Source organism: Rhipicephalus microplus, chromosome 3 (assembly GCF_043290135.1).
Source record: "Rhipicephalus microplus isolate Deutch F79 chromosome 3, USDA_Rmic, whole genome shotgun sequence".
NCBI classification, from domain to species: domain Eukaryota; kingdom Metazoa; phylum Arthropoda; class Arachnida; order Ixodida; family Ixodidae; genus Rhipicephalus; species Rhipicephalus microplus.
Genome location: NC_134702.1, coordinates 205,510,556 through 205,531,708, shown reverse-complemented (window position 1 = coordinate 205,531,708; position 21,153 = coordinate 205,510,556).

Genomic DNA, 21,153 nt, shown 5'->3' with positions numbered 1-21,153 from the left:
GGCAGAAATGCTGTAGGCACGTGTGCTCAAATTTGGGTGTACGTTAAGGAACCCAAATGGTCGAAGTTTCCAGTGCCCTCCACTACGGCGTCTCTCATAATCGTATAGTGGTTTTCGGATATGAAACCCCACATATAAATCAAGAATAACAGAAATAAACTGCCAACAGAAAAGTTGGGTGCTTGTGCTATATGTAAGTGCTTACAGATAGCACTTACTACATACAGCATGCTCATTCCATTTCAAATACCGATATTGAAAATAAATGCTCTATTAGAAATGTAAAAGGTAAGGTAGAACTGAACGACTCTACAAAAAGTGACCCTACTATGACATCACGTTTTCTTATAACAAAATTGACTAAGACTCTGAAATATTATTATGCAAGAAAAAATCTTCAAAAGAACAATCAAGTTTGAAGTCATAATTTTTAATATGGCTACTATGACAATAACTAAGAAATCGACCTCAACATGGCTAATGTTAGTTTTTAAGGCCTATGTTCACTAGACAATGAACTATACCACAAAAAGCACAGCGTTCAGGCAAAGCACCACACAAAAAAGAAAGCAGTCCTTTTTGTTATTACCTACAATGCCTTTAAAATGGTATTTTTACCTCTACTTTCCGCTTTTTATCTAAGTAACTGGTGTGAAACAAGTTAGCTGAAATTGCACTGTGCCTCCAAAACCTGTTGGTTGAATCTGAATTTTTAAAAAATGGTGAAGCTTGCACTAAATTAGGCTCCACAAGCCTTGGAACAGCGAGACTGCATGACTCTTAGGACTACTTTGGTTACTTGTGTTTTGTTTCTGGGCCTAAGCATAAAGACAAGGGCTTAACCGAATTGCTGCTAACAAACAAATGCTTTCGAAATTGCCCGAGCGTCAAAGGATGCTCAGACATTTGTTTTTCGCACTGGGCTACTCTACACCAAACATACAAACCATACTGCCTGGCGACCATCACAGATGTATAGTTTAAAAAATGATGGTAACTTACTCTTCTGAAAATAGTTATTTGCAGAAATGTTTTGAAGAGAAAAAAGTAGTGGTCACGTGGGTACATATCTTCAGAATTTCGCAGAATGTTGTGCGGGTGTTATTTGTGAGAAAAATTTCGAAGTACCGCTTTTTCTTGCCATAATAAATTTCATCTACATATTATGTAAAGGTGCTTCTTTAGGTATTTGAGGCCGAGTAACATTAGTGCAATTTTCCCGCTACATAGGCTTTGAAGAATTCAGCCAAACTGTTTATTGTTTGCATTTCTTGTATGGCAATACTGCACTTTGTATGAATATTTGAGCCACAAATACTCACTGCACAGAAGTTATAGTTCATGAAAAAAATGATGTTAGGTCCAGATTACAAATATCACTATATAATCGTTTTCGTCCACATTGAGATGCAATTTGAGCTGTAAGTATTTGAAAATTACTTTTATGTGTAAGTTGAAAGCAAATAAACAGTTGTTGTTATATGGCAAGTGTTATCATTACAATTTTCGTTTAAATGAGGGAAATTATTTTTGAAGTCTCCTATTGAGGGCCATGGGGAATTTCGGAACGGAAGATGTCGTATATCAAATGCAGAAAACAGCCATCATAAGAAATTTTCAAAAATTCATTTCTACTTTAAGACAAAGTGTAATCATATAACTTGCCAAATAAAGAGAACTGCTTCCTTGCTTTTGATGTGGCAAAAAAATTGCACTAATATTACTGAGCTTTATGCACTACACACAATCACCTTTACTTAATACCTAGACCGAATTTGGTGTAGAAGAGGCAGTGTTTTTGAAACACTTTTTACTTTTTATAAACAACACCCAGACGACATCCTGGGGAGTCCAGAAGGCACCAGTGTGGCCAAATTGTTTGTTCTCTGCAATATATTTTAGCATTTTGCTGTTTTCAATACAGTAAATGAGTACAATATTTTTTTTTCAAAACACATTTAGGACGGTTGGCAAAATGGCTGGGATGTTTGATGTGTAATTGCCTCACTGCCAGCATTTATTCATCCGAAGCTCGAGCTATCACCCCTCTGTTACTGCCTCCCTCATATACAATGCCTGCATAGGAAAGAAAAAGAAAGGCAGGTCTGACAAAGTTCAGAAGGCAAGATATTTTCATGTTGGATAAATTCATTACCATAAACAGCAGCAAAATAACATTCATTTAGAGTAGTCCAAGACACAAGCTATATACCAGCATACTAAGAGCCAAGCACAAACTTTTAATTTGAACATGTGTGGTGATAGACAGGAAGCACTTATTGCAAGACTGATCAGTCTGTAATTAACTGAATGAAGTACAATGCACTGTTCAATCCTACATCACATAGGCATCTTTGCTATAGCAAAGCCATGTGTCATTGATTTATGCACTAGATGGGACAATTCAAATGTAACAAAAAAGGTGAAAAAAGAAAACAAGGGAAAAAAAGAAGAAAAGGGGGATGCAAAGTAGGAGCAGTGTAGCACTACGTTTAATTTGCATCCCCCTTTCTTTCTTTTTTCTTCTTTTCTATCATTTATCTTTTTTTTGCTTCCCTTACCCCCAACTTCGGACAGGAGAACGCTTTGTATCAGCGCAACCTATCTTGAAAAGAAGCAAGCGCAGCACTCTTCTGCGTTATAGGTTTTTTTTGAGACAAACATTTCCAACAGGCACACACGCCTACACCAAAAGATGATGTCATTGCTGACCCCATTCAAACTAACACGCCAAGGATGACAACGTGACTTCTAAAAAATAGGTCCTCCTATCGCAACATCGGCCAGCCTGTCTGAAGAACTTTTACTGTTCACCCTGATTACCCCACTAGATGTTTCCATCTGTCGACTAACATCTTCATTTTGGATAACACTAAGACGAGCTTACATTGATAAATATGCATGAAAGTTTAGTGATGTATCATGTATTAGATTAAGCAACTCTGTTAAAAATAATTACAGCTTGCTTCCAGGCTTCTTATACTGTAGCCTGAAACTTCGTAATGTCTTCTATGCACATGAACCAGATTGACAACGTAATGCACAACATGCTTAAGAATACTGCGAGGAACATGATAACGACAAAACGACCAGCCACCTAAATTTTTCGCTGTACATGTTTATAAAATGTTCATGTACCCCAAACGAGGTGCTTATGATACAAGCCGAAAAAACCTACAAGTAGGGCCTCGGAGCCTTCTGGATGTAGACGTGTTGCATTTTTTCTGTGGAGGGCTTTACACCTACCTATAAGGGAGGAACAAAACTCCTGTATAATGAAGAATGTTGGGAGCTATCAGTTATAGAAAAACCTAATGCAGGTAATCTTCCCCGACACATCTGTACATTTAGAGAGGTGACGTAGCTTCTGTGATTGTGGCAGTAACTCCAACAGGACCAGTGCGAAAATTGGCACTACTTGGCTAGACAAATGTCAAAACATGCCTGCCCGACTCCCTCTAGCCATCCCGGCTGAATCTGACACATGATTTCTTAACTGCTGGCTGGACAAAAACAAAACCACTGAAGCACTCACAATACACAGCGTGAAGTTCTTCTGGAGTGGTCAACTTTGTCTTCTGCGATGAAAGAGCAGCACAGTGTACTGATAAGGCACTCCTTGCATTGGTTTTCAATGCCACACAGTGACCTTACTGTTCCTGTCGAAATAGCTTCGGGAGCTTGGAGGGTGCTTGCTCTTTTCTGGGGGCTGCTGCCGCTCCTCGTTTCCTGCTCAAGGGCAACCTGCACAAAGTTGTAGACGAGGCTTTAAGAGTTGTATATAATGATATACAAATTTTCGCTGAACACAAATTTCCTCGTGGCACAATGAGGAATTTCTTATAAAACTTAAAGCCCCGCATATACAAACATTTACAATTGATCCGAAGATGCACTCGACTCTAAAGGAGCAAGTTTGTTATGTAGTGTATATAAAGAAAGGTCATTCAGCACAACCACAACTACAGTTGCACACGAAAACGACATTTTACACGATCCTGTTTATTTACATGGTCCATTTTATTTTATTTACACGGTCCTGTTTTACACGATCTGGTCTGCATGAACTCTTGAACCGGGCACCATATAGGTTGAAAGACACACACAGAGTTTGGGACAAACCTAGTTTCCCGTGGAGCATCCTCTTGCACTATAACAACACATCTCAATCTAGTTAGTTCGTCAGAACGAGCTGAAACCAGCTCGCACTTGAAAAGCACGGGCAGAAGGAATAACGCCTGCACCCTGTGCTCCCTGTACATTCTCGTTGAGGGTGCAGTTTTCACCTTATCCTTATGCAATTTCGCATTTATAACATTGTTTGCTGCATAATCTTTGTGGCATTAAAGTGTGTGATATCGTCGTGTGTATTCCATGTAATATATAAAAATAGAATACTAGATAGCTTGATTAAAAAATAACAAAGAGCATCCAGCGCCATGTCCTGTAGTCATTCTTTAGGCAACTGGCAGAATGATTTATTCTTCAAAACATATCATACTTGTAACCACTACAAGAGCTAACTCGTACACTGGCACATTCTGTTTGCCTCTTCAGATTATAAGGTACCTTTTTTACACCAGAAAATGTTCAAGAAGAATAGAAGTGTTGTAATTGTGAAGAGAGAAAAGTAGAAGAAAAAAAAGATAACCTGCCCTGTACAGGAACCGAGCCTGCGAACTTCGAATAACATGTCCGATGCTCTATCAACTCAACTACCATGGCGGCAATCCCTCTTTCATTTTGCACGGTATATATGTGCATTTATACATGGAAGAGTCAGTCAGCGCTGCCTGTTACCATTATGGCGAGTGTGAGACACCTTTTTTTTGCCTACTCGCAATTACATTACGATTGCAGTTACGTTACGATTACTTCCAATATCTCTATACTTCTTTGGCAGCATTATGCATATGTCAGTTCTCAGAAAATCTGCTAGTCACAGGAGGTGGCAATGGTTCACCCTGCCACCTAAATGCATGTACTTGAACACATGCACAACTGATCAAAAAAAAACAATTCCCACATCGCTCAGATTACTGAGATTCACTGTTTCAGATTCATGAGTAAAGGAAAGAACTATAAATTTAAGGGTTTGTTGTCTTTGTTGAACACATTATAATGAGAACTAGTAGAAAATGATGCCAAACAAACTATAGGGGATGTTATCAAAAGTAACTTTAACAAAATTATGAAAAGAAAAGTGAACAAAAACTTTACTTGGCAACGTTTCTTGACAATTGAATTGACATTACTTTTTATAACATCCCTATATTTTACTGGGTAAGGTTGTCGGGTAATTCTCATTATTAGAGTGGTGAGTAGGCTGACTAAGAAAATATATGGCATTGATACTTCTTTTGAACACCTAAAAGTTTGAGGACCTTAAAAGAGCGGAAGCTACTTCGAGTAGACCAGAATATTTAGTTGGAGTGAAACAAAAACGTACACACATTTTTACCAGGCTTTTTAACACATTTTGAGACATAAAAGTGTATGCTGCCAGTAATGTTAAGTACCATTACTTTTGTCACACTAAGCACTGTAGCAGGTGTAGTTAGAGTGGTGATAGTGAAGGATTAATCAAGCACGCCACCAACTGCGTTCACATCAATGGTCGCGTATTTTAAAAATAAACCTGCTGTATAGTAAAAAAATTTTGGAGCTTTTATAATTTTATTCAAACCAAGTTAAACCGACTGGGTAAGCAAACCATTTGCATAAAATCAAAAGGCATAAAGTGATTCATGTATTATAACTATGTGAACAATTTCAGCAACACAGGGCAAAGTGACAACAGTTCTTTTAAAAACCCCTCTCATTATAACATGCATGAAAAGCACTCCACCAGAATATTTTATAGTGCATGTAATATCGAGAATACTAGACTGTCTATTGACCTTTTAGAAGGAAGGTATCTCCTTCACGTTCAAGGGGCAACCACTTAGCCTTTTCCTGAGCTTTTCTGTGAATATTTCCTGAATTTCAGATATCATTAGGATTGATTTAGAGTGAACAGATTTTGCTTACGCATTGAAACCTAGTTCTGTATGTAAATGCAATTATGGGTGCCAAACCACCTCCAAATAACTTTTAACATTTAACTTATTTTTTAACTGCAGCAGCACAACTAGCTATGGGTGCCCATAAAGTAGCTAGAAACAATACCTTTACCTCTTTGAGCTTTTTGGAAGTGTTCAGCTTCTCAGTGCTCACCTTACAACATTTTTTTAAATACGTGTTTGTGTGCCCACTGCTCTTGCTCCTTGTACAGTGAGGAGAAGCACATGGCAAGAAAAGACAAGAAAGAAGCATAGCGAAAAAAAGCGAAATAAGCGAGGACCTCTTTTGTATCGTACAATGTGTGTAACATTACTATTGCGACAGCATATAGACAAATTATGACGGCTATGCATCCAATGTAGAGTCATACACAGCTGCAACACCACGACTAAATTTCAACCTTGTGTTGGTTTAGGATCCATTTATAGTGGCAAGCTAATGATATCTGTATTTTTTAGCACATATTAAGATGCAGTGAAATGTGATATGGTAATCTCATTTAGAATTCACGTCATGTGGCTTCATTGTATATGTGGCCACAAGTAACTCTGGTTGCAAAGTTATATGGCAGAGCCTAAACAGACGTCACCGACCACTCCAATCTGAACTTGCCTTTGCTACTTGCCCATTATCATCCCAGATAATTGAATCTGCTACAGATATGTGCTAGCTTATGCTAAGGACCAAGTATGAAGGGTGTTTTGTCATTATTGAGATCAGTTATTTGTTCAAGAACACTTGCTGTCAAACGCAAATACATTGCTGTCGAAGCATCAAGACTCAAATATTTAAGCAAAAAAGTGTCTCTTTAAAAATTACAGGCCACAAGGTGCAAGATAAATATTTGATATACTTGGGATGTAAGGCACGCACAAAAGGTGCTGCCATAATATACTTTTCCTTGTGTTGAAACCTGCTTGCTTTACTCACCCAACACGTCTGTAAAGATGCCGTGAAAACACCAAGGAGCTGATGCAGCAAGGTCGAACACATGTCCAGGGATTCCACCATTCCTAAGCAGCCCTACAGCCTCCACAGTTCTGCAACCATTTGTAAGATAAATATAGTTCTACCCAAAGTCCTTGGTTTACAGACACACATGCAAGACGCATAACCACTCTATAGGAATTTTGCATGATTGCTCTGGGTAGCGAAACGGATGCCAATATCAAGTATCCCGGCCTGCCGCTTCTTTCTTTCCATTCTTAATTGATCAATCCATGGTTAATAAATGTTCCCCCAATGTGAAGTGTACTGGCAGTCTGGTGAAGAATTGCAATGTATTTCAAACAGAGTCCAAGTCAGGGCAAGTAAGCATGCAATAGCGATTTGTCAGCTGTTCGAGAAAAGAACTTGAAGTTTAGCTGAAACCGATGTTTTTTATAAACACCATTCAGTTTGATATAAAAGTTGTGAGCATTATGTGAAGGAACACGGATTCATGTTTAATCAATGATTTCTTATAATGTACTGATATGAATTCAACTTACTGAATATGAATTGATAATTTTTGCTTGAGAATTTAGAGTTATGAACACTATCGAACTTGTCAGCTGCATCTTGTCCAAAAAAGCGGCAAGATAGGCAAGTTTCTGTAGGTGAGCAGTAATGAGCAGTGCAAAGTAACAACAAGAAACACCACCAGTAACAACAGTATGGGGCAAGCACAGACTGCCAACTGTATAATTTATTGCACAAAAGTTCGCCTGAATATCAGTCAGACAACACGTGCAAATTAAGGTCCAGTTGGGAATGAAGAAGTTACAAAATCAACAATGCCTGCTTTCACTAACAGGACCCTCATTCACATAAAGTATGCAGCGATAGGCCCCTACCGAGGTACGTCACAGCATGATGTCACTGGCACATGTAAAAGGTGTGGTTGGAAAAACACTCCCGCTGGTGGCTCAGCCCGGTACAGTCGTGCGGTGTTTGGGGCAAGTTTTAATTTTTCAAAGCTTACACTTCACGTTACAATGTCGACATTAGCTGTAGTATGTGTCAGCAAACATCTAGCTGTGTGGTAAAATATTTGCCACGCTGTCTGTTTATCTTGAAAAAGTGAACACACGTGGTGGCCTGTGCGAGCAACAGCGGCATAGTCTTCAAAAATGTGCACTGTTGATTGCAGCATGTAGTGTGCATTGAAAGGTATTGAGAATATCGGTTCAACTGAGAATATTGTGTGTGGTGTGTGCAGTGTCAATAACAATGTGTCTTGTTTGCGAAGACGTTAGCACTCATGGCAGTGACCGGTCGATGAAAAAACTTGATTCAACATTTTAGTCGAGGTAAATATGCACTTAACGCGACCATCTGTGAGTAGGTACATCTCGGTGTTTGCGCTGTGTGCAGAAAAATTCCGCCATATCTACGAAGTGAATGATGATGAGTGGGCGAAGCTCGGGAGGTAAACCTGGTAAACCATGAATCCTCTGTACATTTTGCCCACTTGATTTTATTACATCGCTACCCCTAGCGTACGTCGCCGCACTAAATCGAACGATTGCCTTCAACCAATGACACGCGCCATATGTGACATCATTCCTATTTTATAAGATCTCGCGTCTTTCATCAACTACAAGTACCGCTTTCTAGTTTATAACATCTTGCATCTTTTCATCATCAGCTACAAGTACCACCATCTAGTAAACACTACAAGAACTAAACGAGAGGTGGCTACATACAGGAGACGGTACCGCCATCTAGTGAACACTGCAAGAACTAAACTAGAGGTGGCTACATACAGAGGACGGTACCGCCATCTAGTGAACACTGCAAGAACTGAGCTAGAGGTGGCTACATACAGGCTACAGGGGACGCACAGCCCACGCCCTAAGGAGCTTCGCCCCTAAAAAATTCCGCCATATCCACGAAGTGAATGATGATGAGTGGGCGAAGTTCCGGAGGTAAACCTGGTAAACCATGAATCCTCTGTACATTTTGCCCACTCAATTTTATTACATCGCTCCCCCTAGCGTACGTCGCCGTATTAAATCGAACGATTGCCTTCAACCAATGACACGCGCCATATGTGACATCATTCCTATTTTATAAGATCTCGCGTCTTTCATCAACTACAAGTACCGCTTTCTAGTTTATAACATCTTGCATCTTTTCATCATCAGCTAAAAGTACCACCATCTAGTAAACACTACAAGAACTAAACGAGAGGTGGCTACATACAGGAGACAGTATCGCCATCTAGTGAACACTGCAAGAACTAAACTAGAGGTCGCTACATACAGGGGCGGTACCGCCATCTAGTGAACACTGCAAGAACTAAACTAGAGGTGGCTACATACAGGCTACAGGGGACGCACAGCCCACGCCCTAAGGAGCTTCGCCCCTAAAAAATTGCATAGTCACCGGGCTGGAAGATACCATTTGCTGAAGCTGCATGTATGAATCGCCCCGACGAGTACGCAAGCCCAATAAAGGTATAACTCGTTTTATCGAAGGCCTCATATGTCTTCATGTAATAAGCAGAGATTCTTGTTTCACATATACTCAGTACCTTTACCGCTCGATATTCATGAAGTGACAATGCAAACAACAAGTTTGTGTGTTAGGTCCTAAGGGAGCAATGTAAATATGCAAATAAGTTGTAGGTGTGAGATGCAGCGATGTAACTGCACAAAAGATTACGTATATATTAGGCTACAGGTTTAGAATCGCATACATCTCAGTGGTCTATCAGGAACGTCACAAACAACTTTCTTGCCAACCAGCCCTTGTACAGAGGGAGGGAATGGCTGGCACAGTGCTCGAAGTGACGTCACACTATTTGCAAACATAGAGGAGGTTTTTTTACTTAGGACACATTTTGCACAATAAATTTTTTAGATGCAAGGCTGTACTCGTCCACATTGATCATACTGATGTCTTTTGTTGTTACTTTGTGCTGTGAATTACTAGGCATTTAGTCACCATGATCTTTAAAAGCTAATTTCAGTGTTCTCTCTCATATTGCTGACAACTGTGTTGTTGCATAAATTGGGCAAAAAAGCGACACAGAAAGGCTGTCACAATAAATACACCAACTTGGGTATTCTCCTGCAAACAAAAGTCGGCACTGGTCCTGTCATTACCCGTCTTCCTTCTCTCTTTGCCTTGTTTGTGCTGAAACAGCCACACACCTGATGAGTAAGATGAGAAATATTAACGCATCAAAACTATAAGTGCTTGCATCAGCAACTACACAACAGCGTGATAACCGCACCCCTGCCACACAGCAGCGAAACATATTTTGAACATGCTGGCAGTGTATTATTTTATAAAAAGCAACTCTGGCAGATTACAAAATCTCACATGGTGCATGCAAGTTTTCTTCAAAGTCAGGCGTACAATGTAGGTGCTGGCCGGTACATTATTAGTTACAAGCAAAGGCGTCTTGCTGGTACACATGCAGATTGCACGAACACCTCTCTCTATCTACACTAGGCACACACATTATATCTTTCAACAAGCACACGCCACTGTTTCGGGGCATAATAACGCTCTACCGTGAACGTATGCTAATCAACCCACTTAGGCGGTTGGCTAGGTGAATCGAGCCAAGTTACAAATTGTATCGCCCGCGAACGTAAACAAAATGCTGCTTTGCATCAAATGGCACTGCTGGCTTCGTTTAATCAAGAACGTAGCAAGCGCCGTGTGCGTCTTCCTCTTTACATTGCACGTATGAAAAAATCGATCACCCTACACGTGCATGTTGCCGCAGTTGTCTCGAATTAGCTCCAGTAAGGCCGCGCCGATACACCATGGCTCTGCTGGCGTTAGCGTTGTCAAAGCGAATCGGCAACCGCACTCGCAAAGACGCGTAAGGTTGCCGTTTCACGACGCCTCGTTCGAGTGCAGCAACACACACTTGCATTGAGTGGCATACTTGGTCTACATAAAAAAGTGTCCGCCTTACCTTTAGTTTCTTTCACACTGTCCTGAGGGAAGCGACCACAGGCGTCAGCCGTCACCTCGGAGTCTTTCGAGCGCCCGCCGAACCCGCCGATTCCTTGGACGACTCGCACTTGATCCGCACTCGAACAACCGCGGGAATAGGGCGCAATCTTAGCACGTCACACGAACGAGGAACGGCGCTTCCTTGCGTAAATTTAACATTTCGTGCTCTCGTGTGTAGCAGCGCGAACACATGAGAGACGCACTTCTAGCCACCATACCGAAACGGCATGCCTACGTTAACGAAGAAGACAAACAACATCTGGCTTTAGCTGTGAATGGATTTGGCTTGGATATCTGTGTGAGGAAAATAAAAAAAAACATCTGTCGCTGCTATAAACTGAAAAAATTGTACGTTATCTGGCAAATTAACTTTAAAAGTAATAAACCGTTATTCAAAAAACAAGTTACAACTTATGAATATTTTCGCAGGTCCTTGTTTTGTTTTTGTTCTAGCAGACGACAGCCTCCTACTGCTTCTACGACAGACGTAGTGCGGTTCCACGTTCGGTGCGTGTCGCCGACGCAAAACTCTGCAGTAGTGATATCAGAGTTATCAATTCTCAATGAATCATAGGATGGCTACGAAACAGTAACATTTTGACATAGTGCAGTACGCAATCTTTCAAGGTATGACATTTCTTTGCTCTGAAGGAAATCGAAGCAAGCCGGCCGGCGCAATCAGCTGATGTCGCCGCTACGCGAGGCATGGTCGTGCGAAATAGCGTCGCGCCCCGCGCTCGATTTGTCATCAAGCGATAGAGCTACTAAGTGGAATACAGCTAGATGCAGGGATTAATGGCGTATCACTCTAATTCCCTGAGGTGGCCGACTCAATCGCAAGAGAGCCCCGGGAAACAACCTTCAACTGCTCAAGCTTGTGTGTGGGTGTAAAAATACTTGTTTTCATCCGCGGCGGGGCAGCAATCTATAGTTGAAAAACATGCGAAAATCATGTGACGTATATACAATCACAAAACATATGCACACAACAATATATACGATCCCATATTGTACATATATATGCCAACACATAGCGTGAAAAATGCAAATTTATATACATAACTTAAACCCATTTGCACCCTTCAGCGCGAATAGCGTAGCAAGCTAACGCACTCAGTTCACGTGTACGAGCACAACTGAGTGGCGCAGGTTCGAGTCCCGCCAAGTAAAAATTTTTTTTGTTTTTTTCAACGTTTTTATTGTACTGCTATCTTTTCTAATGCCTTAGGTTCTAAAACAAAATAAAAGCAATATTGCATTCAAGTACGTATGTGGGACTGTGTTTTTTGCGCAACAGTTATTAGTATTTTTATTTTCATTATTAATTTTTTATTTATTTTATACTATAACAAAAGTAAGGACTAAGGGGAACATTGGGTCTGCTTGATCATGAAGGGACTCGAGAAATGAGAAAACTCAAACCAAAAAAATTTATTTGAGATAAAACTGAGCCTTTCACAGCCGGACCAGTTTCTTCAAGGGTAGGCCTTAGGTATGCGCAAGACTTGCTATGTGACTCATCTCAAGCTGTGGCAGTTAAGAGAAGGCAATATCACAAAGAAGCAGTTCCAAAATATATTTTGGTTGATGTTTTTTGATTCCTGCAAAATAAGGGCTGCACAATTGTGATCGAGCCAAACCAAGAATTGCGGGCACGAAGTCATGAGACAGAAAATGAATAATGTTGATTGTTTGAAAAATTGCCCTTAATGAAAGGAAGAGGTATGGAGTGCTACGTAGCTTAACTCGCAGTAGGAATTTTATATATACATATAGATAGTTTAAAATGGACAATGTTGCCCACACAGATATTGGTTAAATTTCTTTGCAGCACAGTTGAAGCATCTATGTAGCACTGAAGCATCAAGAGAAGCTCATGCGTCCTCACTTTATTGCGCTTTACATAGCTTGTATGCGTCCATGCAGCCATGATATGATATATTTTAAAGCATTTGTTTAACCTATAATCTTCTTATCCATTAAAGCTGGCCCATAAGTTGGGTCTTATGTAGCACTACAATTAAAGCGTAATCTGCATGGTGGTCTGAAACAATGCTTTTGAAAATCTCAAAACGACCCAGCTCTATACACGACCATTCGAGCATCAAGGATAAGCACCATTATGTGTCCGTACATATCAGTTGTGCTCTCATTCTTAATTATTTTTCTGACCACTCCCTCTGCCCCTACCTCGTTTCTGTTGTGAAGCTGTGGCAAGTTGTGTATATATAGTGTAGGAGCACATACTATCAATTAAAAATTATTTTTAGGCTACATGCAATTAGTTTTCATAGATTTTCATTTCTTTTGTCGGTGCTCAGGAGAGCTAAGCTCATGGTCGATAATTTAAAATGACATTTCTCTTTGCCAATGTTAATGAGAACAGTTTTATTAATATTGACAAGTTCTTTCACATTGAATTTAGTTCTCATTAATATTGTTTCTATCAAAAAACGAGCCCTTGAACTTATGCTTTTTTGCTTGATTTGTTTTCGTGTGACAGCATGCAAGTAAAATGACAGTTATTGTCATTCCTTGTGAATGACACATTTTCCGTTTGACAGACTTTAGCACCCGGTCATCTGCAGAAGTTTTATTCATTCTGGAAAAGGGCGAACAGCAGTGACTGACAACACAGACTAGCCTGCGTTATTCTTTTGTACTATATATGTCACTGTGAATTTATTTATAACTTTATAGAGCTCGGATTTCCAGCTGAAAATGTGACAACAACTGTAGAGTTTCCACATTTTTGCAACAATCTACATGCCTTTCATACACTATTGCACATTTTCGTAAGCACCTTACAAAATCTGTATATTTCCGGAAGACCTTACATTCTGCATTTTCCTTATGAAAGCTTCTGTACACTCTCTACACTTTCCTTATCCTTCCATATCTTCCATAATGAACTCTCAATATGCTCCATAAGTTTCCTTATCTTCCCATATTTGCCATTAAACTCACTCCATCCACGCCATAAAACTTCCTTATCCTTCCATATACTCCATAAAAAGCTTTCCATATATGCCATAAATTTTCCTTATCTTTTCGTATACTCCATAAAAAGCCCTCCGTATACGCCATACAATTTCCTTATCTTTCCATATACTCCATAAGAAGCTTTCCGTAAATGTCATACAACTTCCGTATATTTCCATAAAACTCCTTATTTTTTCCGTATGTAGCATAAGGAAATGTTACGGAGTCCATATATTTTCCGTAAGATTTCATACGGAACGTTTCAGTAGGGAAGGCATCTCTATTGTCTGTCTTGTTCAAAATTTGCAGAAATGTTTTTGTAATGTCGGCTACAAGAGTGATGCGGTGGCGACTGAAGTTTAACAGTAGGCTTACTAGATCGGCGTTCAGGTTGAGCCAATTGTAGAGACTGTCGTTAGAGAAATGTGCTATTTTGCGTGCGAGGAAGCATCGAATACATGTATATGTTGCATGAAGCATGTGTTTGTTGACTGGTCTTCTATGATCACGGCGAGGTGAGGCATATATTATACTGGACTCGTCGCGATTATCGTGTTGTCACCAACTTCAGCCATGTCATTGCAGGCATATTTGGAGATGGCCGTGTGATACGATGTCAGTGACTCCGAGTTTAGAAGAAGCCTTTTTGTGATCTTACTTAGCCGTCTTTGAGCTGCGGCTTTGTTGTCGTCACGTAGAATATCTGTTTTCTACGGTAGTCTTACTTCATAGCGACCTTTCACTTGATTCACGGTTTCTTTAGAGTATGTCAGAAGATACTCGTCTCTGTCTAGAAATGCTATTCACACGGAGTCAACATTATAAATTCTTTCTATTGAGTCATTACCATGCACAGCTTGCACGTTCAAAAACATAGCTTCTATGCACAACTGGGCGAAATTAGTTTTTGCTGGTTCACGAACTGTCCAGCCACATACTGTTTTTACTGCCCGTAAACATTGGTTTAAAGCCTTTGTTTGGTCTGTCATAAGTTGTCCATAGTGGTCAGCTTTGATTAGGATCTCTATTGATGTATCGTCAGTGTGATTGGCTGGCAAGTCAAAACCTGCAATGACAAGGCCATGGTTTGACGTTTCTTTCAGTGTGCTGCCTTAAAGTAATGGAACTAGTTTACTACATATCTTCTCAAGGACAATGCATCTGTGCTGCATACTGATTCCTCCTTGGTGCCATGGGGATGCTGTGTAACTCTCAGAAAGTTGTGCTTGTGAATATAGCCACCGTAGAATCCCACTGACAATTTTTCGTTCATTGATTGATTGATATGTGGGGTCTAACGTCCCGAAACTACCATATGATTATGAGAGACAATGTAGTGGAGAGCTCCAGAAGTTTCGATCACCTGGGGTTCTTTAACGTGTACCCAAATCTGAGTACACAGGCCTACAACATCTCCACCTCCATTAGAAATGCAGCCGCCGCAGCCGGGGTTTGAACCCGTGACATGAGAGTCAGCAGCCGAGTACCTTAGCCCCTAGACCACCACGGTGGGGTGACAAACTTTCGTGGACCTTCGTTTTGCAATTGAGGTTTTTCACAAGTTGGCTTGTGACGAACGCCCTCTTACTTCCACCGTCAAAAATAATGCGTGTGAGAGCACTTGTATGACCGGAAGCCACATGTATGGTCGTGGTTTGAAGATAGATGAGCCGTTGTCCTGTGACTGCTGGCTATATAAAAGTGTGGTGGCACTCTCAGAATTGGAAGTCACGACGCTTGCCTTGCACATGGTCGTCGCGCGTCGTCGATGATATCTAAGGCAGCTGACCTTTCGCCAGATGAGATTCTATTTTACATCTGAAGCGGCGCCCAATTTGCTAAGCTTGGCCTTCTTGTCTGTGATAGTAAGCGTGGGTTTGCAACGTTCGGTGGCATATTTGCCGCTGCTATGAAAAAACAGATTTTTCCTGGTGCGGTTCTAATAAGCTGATGCTAGTTGTTTTGATGTCATTAGTTTCAATGGCTTGTGGTATGAACGGCACGCCTCAGTTGATTTATCTCGCTTGTATTGGCCCATGCCAACGCCGAACGACTCAGAGTTCTCGCCCTTACAATTCTCTGCGGATAAATTCAAGCAGGGTTTGTAGGCTACTCAGCGTTGCGGAAGACATTTGCTCGCCTACCTTGTCGTTTCCTCTAGGAAAGGAGGGTTTGTTGACTTTTTTGCTAGGCCGGTAGTACTCCAGTATACCACTTCTCGCGGTAAACGTTGGAGGTAAATGGCTCCTCTGTTATCTTCAACGCCCGTAGATCACGAATATTAGTCTCAATGTTATCATAACAGCGACGCAATCTAAGTACATCTCCGGTTGACCAAATGGGTTGCGAGTTGATGAGGTGCTCAACGTGGTGTTTGAAAATGATGTCTTCTATGGTAAACCGTGTGACGAAGTTGGCCCGTGCGTCTTCACAACAACCAGAACTCGCAGGTAGCCTGCCGTTTGTCGCCGTGGCGGGGCCCGCCAGAGCTGATCTCAAATAGGCAAGCTTGTGTACTACAATAAAAGTTGTGTTCTCGTGGACTACGTTCTCATGGACTACGTTCTCATGGACACGCCAACTAGCCGTGTCAGACCGCACGGCTCCTGGTGAAGGAATGAACTCCGAATGTATGGAGACAACTGTTACGATTCTCATCAACGCTTACCTCATCCTCCAGGCCATGGGCTTACACGCCACCTCGCCGTTTCGTTTGTACTTCCCCGCAATCAACGGCAACACAATTTCAAATAAAACCCACAGACATAAGACACACACCCACACACGAACCCGAAACACTGATTGTAGGAAAATAAACTGCTGCTGCATGTCGACCTGCTGCTTCTTGAGAAGCTAATCAATTTATTGCTTGAACTTCTATGCCACACTCGTAAGGTTTTGCCATTGCTATTTATAGCCAACTGGCTTAAAATAAGTTAGGTTAGGAAATGTGCCCTCATCACTAATAGTAGATTGGTTTGAGCCCTCATGGGGTCAAGATATCCTGGTGGGCTTGAACCTATCAGGAGGTAGCCCACCACCTCCTGATGGTGGCAGGCCGTTCCCATTCTCCTTTAGTTATTTTCCTATATCATCATCACCATCATCATCATCATCATCGTCATCATCATTATCATCATCATCAGCCTGACTACATCCACTGCAGGACAAAGGCCTCTTCAATGTACTGCCAGTTAACCCGGTCCTGCGCTTGCTGCTGCCAATTTATACCCGCAAACTTCTTAATCTCATCTGCCCACCTAACCTTCTGTCTCCCCCTAACCCGCTTCCCTTCTCTGGGAATCCAGTTAGTTACCCTTAATTACCAGCGGTTATCCTGTCTACGCGCTACATGCCCGGCCCATGTCCATTTCTTCTTCTTTATTTCAACTATAATATCCTTAACCCCCGTTTGTCCCCTAATCCACTCTGCTCTCTTCTTGTCTCTTAAGGTTACACCTGCCATTTTTCTTTCCATTGCTCGCTGCGTCGTTCTCAATTTAAGCTGAACCCTCTTTGTAAGTCTTCAGGCTTCTGCTCCATAGCTAAGTACCGGCAAGATACAGCTGTTATATACCTTCCTCTTGAGGAATAGTGGCAATCTACCTGTCATAATTTGAGAGTGCTTGCCAAATGTGCTCCACCCCATTCTTATTCTTCTAGTTACTTCAATCTCGTGGTTCGGCTCTGCGATTATTACCTGCCCTAAGTAGACATACTCTTTTACAACTTCAAGTGCAATATTACCTATCTCGAAGTGCTGCTCCTTTCCGAGGTTGTTGTACATTACTTTCGTTTTCTGCAAATTAATTTTAAGACCCACCTTTCTGCTCCCCTTGTCTAACACCGTAATCATGAGTTCCAATTCATCCCCTGAGTTACTCAGAAATGCAATGTCATCGGCAAAGCTCAGGTTACTAAGGTATTCTCCATTAACTCTTATCCATAACTGTTTGCATTCTAGGCTTCTGAAAACCTCCTGTAAGCAAGCGGTAAATAGCATTGGGGAGATTGTGTCCTCCTGCCTTACACCCTTCTTGGTTGGTATTCTGTTGCTTTCTTTACGAAGCACTATGGTAGCAGTTGATCCCCTGTATATTTCTTCCAGAATGTTTATATATACTTCATCTACGCCCTGATTCCGCAGTGTCTGCATAACGGCTGATATTTCTACTGAATCAAACACCTTCTCGTAATCTATGAAGGCTATGTATAGTGGTTGGTTATACTCTGAGCATTTCTCTATTACCTAATTGATGGTATGAATGTGGTCAATTGTTGAATAGCGTGTTCGAAATCTTGCTTGTTCCTTTGGTTGATTGAATTCTAATGTTTTTACTCTGTTAGTAATTACCTTTGTAAATAGCTTGTATACTACAGAGAGCAAGCTGATCAGCCTGTAATTCTTCAAGTCCTTGTCATCTCTTTTCTTATGTATTAAGATGATGTTCGCGTTCTTCCAAGACTCTGGTACTCTTCCCGTCAGGAGACACCTCGTAAACAGGGTGGCTAGTTTTTCTAACACAATCTGTCCTCCATATTTCAGCAGATCTGATGTTACCTGGTCCTCACCAGAAGCTTTGCCTTTTTGCATGCTCTCAAAGCTTTTCTCACTTCTTCTATCATTACTGGTGGGGTGTCATCTGGGTTACTGCTAATTCTTATGGTATTAAGGTTGTGGTTGTCTCGGCTACTGTACAGATTTCTGTAAAACTCCTCCGCTATTTTACCTATCCTATCCATATTGGTAGTTATTTTGCCTTCTTTGTTCCTTAGTGCATACATCCGACTTTTGCATATCCCAAGTTTGCTCTTCACTGCTTTGAGGCTTCCTCCGTTTTTCAGGGCGTGTTCAATTCTCTCCATGTTATACCGTCATACATCGCATACTTTACGTCTATTAATCAACTTCGAAAGCTCTGCCAGTTATATTTTGTCTGTTGTTCTTGACAATTTCATGATTTGATGCTTCTTAATTAGGTTCTTCATTTCCTGGGAAAGCTTGCCAGTGTCCTGTCTAACTACCCTGCCTCCAACTTCCACTGCACACTCCGTAATGATACTCGTCAGAATATCATTCATTGTATCTACGCTAAGGTTGGTTTTCTCACTAAGAGCCGAGTACCTGTTCTGCAGCGACACTCTGAATTCCTGAACTTTCCCTCTCAGTGCTAGCTTATCAATTGGCTTCTTGCGTATAAGTTTCTGTCGTTCCTTTCTCAAGTCTAGGCGAATTCGAGACCGTACCATTCTATGCTCACTGCATCGTACCTTGCCAACCACTTCCACATCCTGCACGATTCCTGGGTGTGCACTCGTCATAAAGTCTATTCGTTCTTATTTTCGCCATTAAGGCTCCTCCATGTCCACTTGCGGTTTTCTCGTTTTCGGTAGAAAGTATTCGAAATCCGCAAATTATTGCGTTCTGCGAATTCTACTAGTAGCTCTCCTCTGGCATTTCTAATGCCGATGCCGTAATCTCCTACCGCCTGGTCTCCAGCCTGCTTCTTTCCTACCTTTGCATTAAAGTCGCCCATCACTATAGTGTACTGTGTTTTTACCTTACTCATTGCCGATTCCACGTCTTCATAGAAGCTTTCAACTGAAGCATCGTCATTGCTGGATGTAGGCGCGTGAACCTGTACTACCTTCCTCTTGTATCTTTTATTCAGTTTAATTACGATACCTACCACTCTTTAATTAATGCTATAGTATTCCTCTATGTTGCCAGCTATGTTTCTGTGAATTAGGAGCCCCACTCCCAGTTCTCTTCTGTCTGCCAGGCCCCGATAGCAAATGACGTGCCCATTCTGTAGCACCGTATAGGCCTCATCTGTCCTCCTAACCTCACTGAGCCCTATTATATCCCATTTAACACCCTCTAGCTCCTCGAATCGTACAGCTAGACTTCCCTCACTAGATAAGGTTCTAGCGTTAAACGTTGCCAAGTTCAGGTTCCAATGGCGGCCTGTCCGGATACAGAGATTCTTAGCACCCTCTGCTGCGTTGCAGATCTGACCACCGCCGTGGTCAGTTGCCTCACAGCTGCTGGGGACTGAGGGCCGTGAGTTATTTGACGTATGCATGTGAGAGGTAGTGGCCAGATACTGCACCAGGGCGGCCAATCCTTCTCTGAAGAGGGAGTGCGTTCCCGGCGATGGTTACCGGTGAGGCCGCACCCCAGGTCTCTTAATGCAGTTCCATCAACACGCGGATTTTTTAAATCCGGTTGGGAACTGCCCGGCACCGGGATTTGAGCCACGGATCTCTTGCATGCGAGGCGGATGCTCTAACCACTACGCCATCGCCGCACTCCTATCTATTAGTGCCAACCCCTTTTTACCATCAAGATGAGTTTACACAAACTAGCGCAAATGTTCGTTTTGCTGGAGCAAATAAAGCTTGTAGTCATTCAACACCAACAAAAGGACAGACAAAGAAACCCACCACAGCAGAGCCAACGGCATTTCCTGCTGCAGTAATGGCCATTTGAGCAAACATGCCAAGCTGCTGAGGCTGGGACATCATGGGTGCCGGAGGGTGTGCCTGGGTTGGCGCAGGCTGTGTAGGCGCAGCTGCGGCCTTGGCTGGTGCCGGTGCAGCCGGTGCTCGGGCTGGTGGGGGTGCAGGGGCCCGCCTCATTGGTGCAGCTGGTGCCCTCCGTCGACGAGGCATCTTAATTAACGCTAATTTCCGCAGGAGAAGTTCCGAACACTCGCAAAGGACAACGCAAGTTGTCACGCAAGTCTGCACAAGTCTAATGACCGTACGCTCAAGGGCAGAATTTCTCGAAAAACCCTATATAGGGGGACAAAAAGTGTACACATACACACACACACACACACACAAACACACACACACACAAAAATCTTCCCTTCCCCCTAAGAATAAAACAGCGGCTTCAAAGTAGGCCATGAAGCAAAAGCAACGTTAATCAATTCACGTGTGCTTCGAAATATCGCTATGTTAAAGACAAATGTATAAGCATTCAACTTCCCGGGGAACAATACGTTTGTGGAATGCATATCCATACAAAAATAAATGTCTTGAAAAGTATCTCTGGGATACAACCACTAAACCCTTATGTTGCAATTCTGCTCATTCCTCCTTTGCAATCAAAAGGAATTCTAAGTAGCAGTTTTCCACTGA